The sequence below is a fragment of the Entelurus aequoreus genome, linkage group LG17 (assembly GCF_033978785.1).
Source record: "Entelurus aequoreus isolate RoL-2023_Sb linkage group LG17, RoL_Eaeq_v1.1, whole genome shotgun sequence".
In the NCBI taxonomy this organism is placed as follows: Eukaryota; Metazoa; Chordata; class Actinopteri; order Syngnathiformes; family Syngnathidae; genus Entelurus; species Entelurus aequoreus.
In genome coordinates, this window is record NC_084747.1 from 27,729,381 (window position 1) to 27,736,880 (window position 7,500).

Below are 7,500 nucleotides of genomic sequence, written 5' to 3' on the forward strand. Positions count from 1 at the left end.
TTGTATATACACGTATACCCACACACACACACTTATATATACACGTATACCCACACACACACACTTATATATACATATTTACCCACACACACACACTTATATATACACGTATACCCACACACACACACACACATATATATATACTTGTATACCCACCCACACACACTTATATATACACATTTACCCACAAACCCACACTTATATATACAGGTATACCCACACACACACACACACACACACTCACACACACTTATATATACACGTGTACCCACACACATGCACTTATATATACGCGTATACCCACACACACACACTTATATATACACGTATACACGCACACACACACACACTTATATATACACGTATATCCCCACACACACACACTTATATATACATGTATACCCACACACACACACTTATATATACACATTTACCCACACACACACTCATATATATACACTTTTACCCACACACACACACACACACACACACACTTATATATACACATTTACCCACACACACACACTTATATATACACATTTACCCACACACACACACTTATATATACACGTATACCCACAAACACAAAGTTATATATACACGTATACCCACGCACACACACTTATATATACACATATACCCACGCACACACACACTTATATATACACGTATACCCACACACACACACACACTTCTATATACAAGTATACCCACACACACACACTTATATATACACGTATACCCACACACACAAAGTTATATATACACATATACCCACACACACACACACACTTATATATACACGTATACCCACACACACAAAGTTATATATACACATATACCCACACACACACACACACTTATATATACACGTATACCCACACACACAAAGTTATACATACACATATACCCACACACACACACACACTTATATATACACATATATACCTACATACACACACTTATATATACACTTATACCCACACACACACACTTGTGATTAGTAAAACTGAGCCCCTCCCACCAGTCTCATGTATCGCGGGAGACGTCTATCATGACAAGTCGCACGTTAAAAGTCTAAAACAAAACCGGAAGTCGGCCATCTTGGTTTCCGTCGGCCATTTTAAGGCCAAAAACAGCGGTCGTACTTTAACGAACTCCTCTTAGGAACTTTGACCGACTGAACCGCGGTTTAAATGACAAATACTCGACAGATGGGCGATGATAAATTGCAAAGGAATTTGCTTTACGCCATAAGAGCGTGGAATGGCGCAAAACTTTAATCTGATGGTTCGCCAAGAAACTTTCAACATTTGTAACTCGGTTCCACAACTTCAGATAAGAATTGATTCTGATGAGAGCGATAACACTTTGACGTTCTAGATGGGTCACTACCTGTTTTTACCCATTTGTAGTGGGCAGGAAAAACTGCTCCTCGCCATTGACCATCAAACTGTTATTTGGTTGGAGTTCAAATCCCAGCCGAGTCATACCAAAGACTATAAAAATGGGACCCATTACCTCCCTGCTTGGCACTCAGCAACAAAGGGTTGGAGTTGGGGGTTAAATCACCAAAATGATTCCCGGGCGCGGCGCCGCTGCTGCCCACTGCTCCCCAAGGGGATGGGACAAATGCAGAGGACAAATTTCACCACATCTAGTGTGTGTGTGACAATCATTGGTACTTTAATCTTAATCTTAATCTTTAATCTTACTTGACTTTAGATGATCAGCTCTCCTTCCAAACTGATATGAGGCTTTAAGGCAGGGGTCAGGAACCTTTTTGGCTGAGAGAGCCATGAAAGCCAAATATTTTAAAATGTATTTCCGTCAGAGCCATATAATATTTTTTAACACTGAATACAACTAAATGCGTGCATTTTTAAGCAAGAGCAACATTTTTAGAGTATAATATGTCTCTTACTATTTTTAATAACATTGTTATTCTGAAGCTAACCAATAATAAGTGAAATACTTCTTACCATTAATGCGACTTCTTGAACAGGTGCGGTAGGTAGAAAATGGATGGATTAAAATGCATTAGAACGTTTTATATTTTGAACGTTATTTTTAACGCCGTCATTACCAGCGGAATTATTCATTACTTATCGTGGTAAGCAATGTCAGCTAAGATTTCTCTGAGAGCCAGATACAGTCATCAGAAGAGTGACATCAGGCTCGAGAGCCATATCAATCATCAATCAATGTTTACTTATATAGCCCTAAATCACAAGTGTCTCAAAGGGCTGCACAAGCCACAACGACATCCTCGGTTCAGATCCCACATCAGGGCAATGAACAAACTCAACCCAATGGGATGACAATGACTAACCTTGGAGAGGACGGCAGATGTGGGGACCCCCACCCCTAGGGAGACCGGTGCAATGGACGTCAAGTGGATCTAGCATAATATTGTGAGAGTCCAGTCCATAGTGGATCTAACATAATAGTGTGAGAGTCCAGTCCATAGTGGATCTAACATAATAGTGTGAGAGTCCAGTCCATAGTGGATCTAGCATAATATTGTGAGAGTCCAGTCCATAGTGGATCTAGCATACTATTGTGAGAGTCCAGTCCATAGTGGATCTAACATAATAGTGTGAGAGTCCAGTCCATAGTGGATCTAGCATACTATTGTGAGAGTCCAGTCCATAGTGGATCTAACATAATAGTTTGAGAGTCCAGTCCATAGTGGATCTAGTTAATAGTGTGAGAGTCCAGTCCATAGTGGATCTAGCATAATAGTGTGAGAGTCCAGTCCATAGTGGATCTAGCATAATAGTGTGAGAGTCCAGTCCATAGTGGATCTAGCATAATAGTGTGAGAGTCCAGTCCATAGTGGATCTAGCATAATAGTGTGAGAGTCCAGTCCATAGTGGATCTAGCATAATAGTGTGAGAGTCCAGTCCATAGTGGATCTAACATAATAGTGTGAGAGTCCAGTCCATAGTGGATCTAGCATAATAGTGTGAGAGTCCAGTCCATAGTGGATCTAGCATAACAGTGTGAGAGTCCAGTCCATAGTGGATCTAGCATAATAGTGTGAGAGTCCAGTCCATAGTGGATCTAGCATAATAGTGTGAGAGTCCAGTCCATAGTGGATCTAGCATAACAGTGTGAGAGTCCAGTCCATAGTGGATCTAGCATAATAGTGTGAGAATCCAGTCCATAGTGGATCTAACATAATAGTGTGAGAGTCCAGTCCATAGTGGATCTAGCATAATAGTGTGAGAATCCAGTCCATAGTGGATCTAACATAATAGTGTGAGAGTCCAGTCCATAGTGGATCTAACATAATAGTGAGTCCAGTCCATAGTGGATCTAACATAATAGTGAGAGTCCAGTCCATAGTGAATCTAGCATAATATTGTGAGAGTCCAGTCCATAGTGGATCTAACATGATAGTGAGAGTCCAGTCCATAGTGGATCTAACATAATAGTGAGAGTCCAGTCCATAGTGGATCTAGCATAGTATTGTGAGAGTCCAGTCCATAGTGGATCTAACATAATAGTGAGAGTCCAATCCATAGTGGATCTAACATAATAGTGACAGCCATAGGTTCCCTACCCCTGCTTTAAGGTATGGAACTGATCATGACGAGACATCGATATCAACACCAATATCACCACCTTGTGGTGGAAAATTAGAACAGTCGCAACTCCCTTCTACATGTTCCTGAATTTTTTGATGGTGGGTCGGAGCATTTGTACCGACTCGCGTGAACCCCGTGTTGCACGAGGGCTTTAATTGTTAAAATGATTTCCCCCGTTTCGATGCCTTTTTGAGGCCCTTAACATGCACCAAAGTCAACAAATTGTGTGGGCGCCGTCAGGCATGGCGAAAAATTTTCTATTTTGAGGGTCCCGAAAATGAAATTTGAAACTTGGCTCTCTAGCGACACCTTTAAAATTAGTTTAAAAAAAATATGTGAGCGGGTATCGGACACCTCGGTCTCTTTGGACGCATCCTCGCTCATCCATGCAGACTGGACACTGGCCGAGAGTTGGTGGGCGGCCGAGGGTGGAGTCGGCTCTCTTGGTTGTAGTTAAAGTTAAAGTTAAAGTACCACTGATAGTCACACACACACTAGGTGTGGTGAATTTTGTCCTCTGCATTTGACCCATCCCCTTGTTCACCCCCTGGGGGGTGAGGAGAGCGGTGAGCAGCAGCGGTGGCCGCGCCCGGGAATCACTTTTGGTGATTTAACCCCCAAATCCAACCCTTGATGCTGAGTGCCAAGCAGGGAGGTAACGGGTCCCATTTGTAAAGTCTTTGGCATGACTCGGCCGGGGATTTAACTCAAGACCTACCAATCTCAGGGCGGACACACTTGCTTTGTTGGGTCTGCTCCTGTCTCTGGCCATGCTCCCCCCACCCCAGCAGACGATGGCGTGGAACACCACAGAGGCCACCGCAGTGTATATGTTTTTTTGTTTTGTTTTTTTTTTGGTGTTTTTTTGGTTGTTGTTTTACTTTTGTAGCTGTATGTAGAAGTGGCTGGTTGCATCAGCTCTGCTCTTTTAATGTCTTTAATGTCCTTTTGTGATAGAGATGTCCGATAATATCGGACTGCCGATATTATCGGCCGATAAATGCTTTAAAATGTAATATCGGAAATTATCGGTATCGGTTTCAAAAAGCAAAATTTATGACTTTTTAAAACGCCGCTGTGTACACGGACGTAGGGAGAAGTACAGAGCGCCAATAAACCTTAAAAGCACTGCCTTTGCGTGCCGGCCCAATCACTTAATATCTACGGCTTTTCACACACACAAGTGAATGCAAAGCATACTTGGTCAACAGCCATACAGGTCACACTGAGGGTGGCCGTATAAACAACTTTAACACTGTTACAAATATGCGCCACACTGTGAACCCACACCAAACAAGAATGACAAACACATTTCGGGAGAACATCCGCACCGTAACACAACATAAACATAACAGAACAAATACCCAGAACCCCTTGCAGCACTAACTCTTCCGGGACGCTACAATATACACCCCCCGCTACCCCCTCCCCCCAACCCCGCCCACCTCAACCTTTGCATGCTCTCTCAGGGAGAGCATGTACTAAATTCCAAGCTGCTGTTTTGAGGCATGTTAAAAAAAAAGAATGCACTTTGTGACTTCAATAATAAATATGGCATTTTTTTCTACACTTAAATGATAAATGATAAATGATAAATGGGTTATACTTCTATAGCGCTTTTCTACCTTCAAGGTACTCAAAGCGCTTTGACAGTATTTCCACATTCACCCATTCACACACACATTCACACACTGATGGAGGGAGCTGCCATGCAAGGCGCTAACCAGCACCCATCAGGAGCAAGGGTGAAGTGTCTTGCCCAAGGACACAACGGACGTGACTAGGATGGTAGAAGGTGGGGATTGAACCCCAGTAACCAGTAACCAGTAACTCTGATTGCTGGCACGGCCACTCTACCAACTTCGCCACGCCGTTGACTTATTTTGGAAAACCTTGTTACATTGTTTAATGCATCCAGCGGGGCATCACAACAAAATTAGGCATACTAATGTGTTAATTCCACGACTGTATATATCGGTATCGGTTGATATCGGAATCGGAGTTATCAATATCGGAATATCGGATATCGGCAAAAAAGCCATTATCCATTATCATTATATATTTACCCACACACACACACTTATATATACACGTATACCCACACACACACACTTATATATACTTGTATACCCACACACACACACTTATATATACACGTATACCCACTCACACACACTTATATATACACATTTACCCACACACACACACTTATATATACACGTATACCCACACACGCACACTTATATATACTTGTATACCCACACACACACACTTATATACACACGTATACCCACTCACACACACTTATATATACACATTTACCCACATGCACACACACTTATATATACACGTATACCCACACACACACACTTATATATACTCGTATACCCACACACACACACACACTTACATATACACATTTACCCACGCACACACACACTTATATATACACGTATACCCACACACACACACTTATATATACTTGTATACCCACCCACACACACTTATGTATACATATTTACCCACACACACACACTTATATATACACGTATACCCACACACACACACTTATATATACACGTATACCCACACACACACACACACACACTTATATATACTAGTATACCCACACACACACACTGATATATACACGTATACCCACTCACACACACTTATATATACACATTTACCCACACACACACACACTTATATATACACGTATACCCACACACGCACACTTATATATACTCGTATACCCACACACACACACACACTTACATATACACATTTACCCACACACACACACACTTATTTATACACGTATACCCACACACACACACTTATATATACACATTTGCCCACATACACACACTTATATATACACGTATACCCACACACACACACTTATATATATTTGTATACCCACACACACACACTTATATATACACGTATACCCACTCACACACACTTATATATACACATTTACCCACACGCACACACACTTATATATACACGTATACCCACACACACACACTTATATATACTCGTATACCCACACACACACACACTTATATATACACAAAGACCCCCACACACACACGTATATATACACGTATACCCACACATCGGTTGATATCGGAATCGTTAATTAAGAGTTATCAATATCGGAATATCGGATTTCGGCAAAAAAAGCCATTATCGGACATCTCTACGTTGTGTTCTTTGATGTTTCCCTCTTACACACATGCTTATGTGTGCTATGGCTATGAGTTTTTTTCCCCCTTGGCCTCAGTCTGGACCCACTCTCCAGGGGCCCAGGCTTAGACTGATTTTATTGTATTTTTTTTTTTTTTTTCTCACCCCCGACCAGCCCTCCTCCCCAGCGTTTGTTTACCTGTGCCTCACCTTTTTTCGTAAGGGGCGCCGGAAGTTGGCAGACCCCGTCAGCGATCCCGTTCTGTCTCCCTGTAATGTTTGTCCGCTCTTGAATGGGATTGTGCTGAAAATCTTTAATTTCCCCTCGGGGGATTAATAAAGTATTTCTGATTCCGATTCTGATGTAGCCGTATTTAAACAAACAGGAAGTTGGTCTCCGTCGGCCATTTTTAGGCCAAAAACAAAACAAAGCAAGCGTATTCCCTTTGTTTGCGCTGAAACAAGCTACAAAAGTAAACGTCGTCGGCCCTTTTCATTTTGTAAAAGTAGGTTGGAGACCCCTGATATAAACGCAGTGGCGTGATCCCGTCCGTGCATTGTGGACTGTACACCGTGTCGTGGTCCATATTGGACCGGACTTGTGTGACTTTGCAGTGAGGAATATTGAAGTGCTCTGAGTCCCCAAATGTGGCTCGACAATTACAGTTGGTGCAAAAATAATTGAAGACAGAGGCTGGTGCCGGCATGTGTG

At 42.0% G+C, this 7,500-nt stretch overlaps 1 protein-coding gene across 1 annotated transcript in view; it reads left to right on the forward strand.

Annotated features, from left to right (window-relative positions):
- Positions 1-7,500, forward strand: part of stc1 (stanniocalcin 1) — a 33,525-nt gene that overhangs the window by 15,734 nt on the left and 10,291 nt on the right. The gene's annotated exons all lie outside the window — the stretch shown is intronic.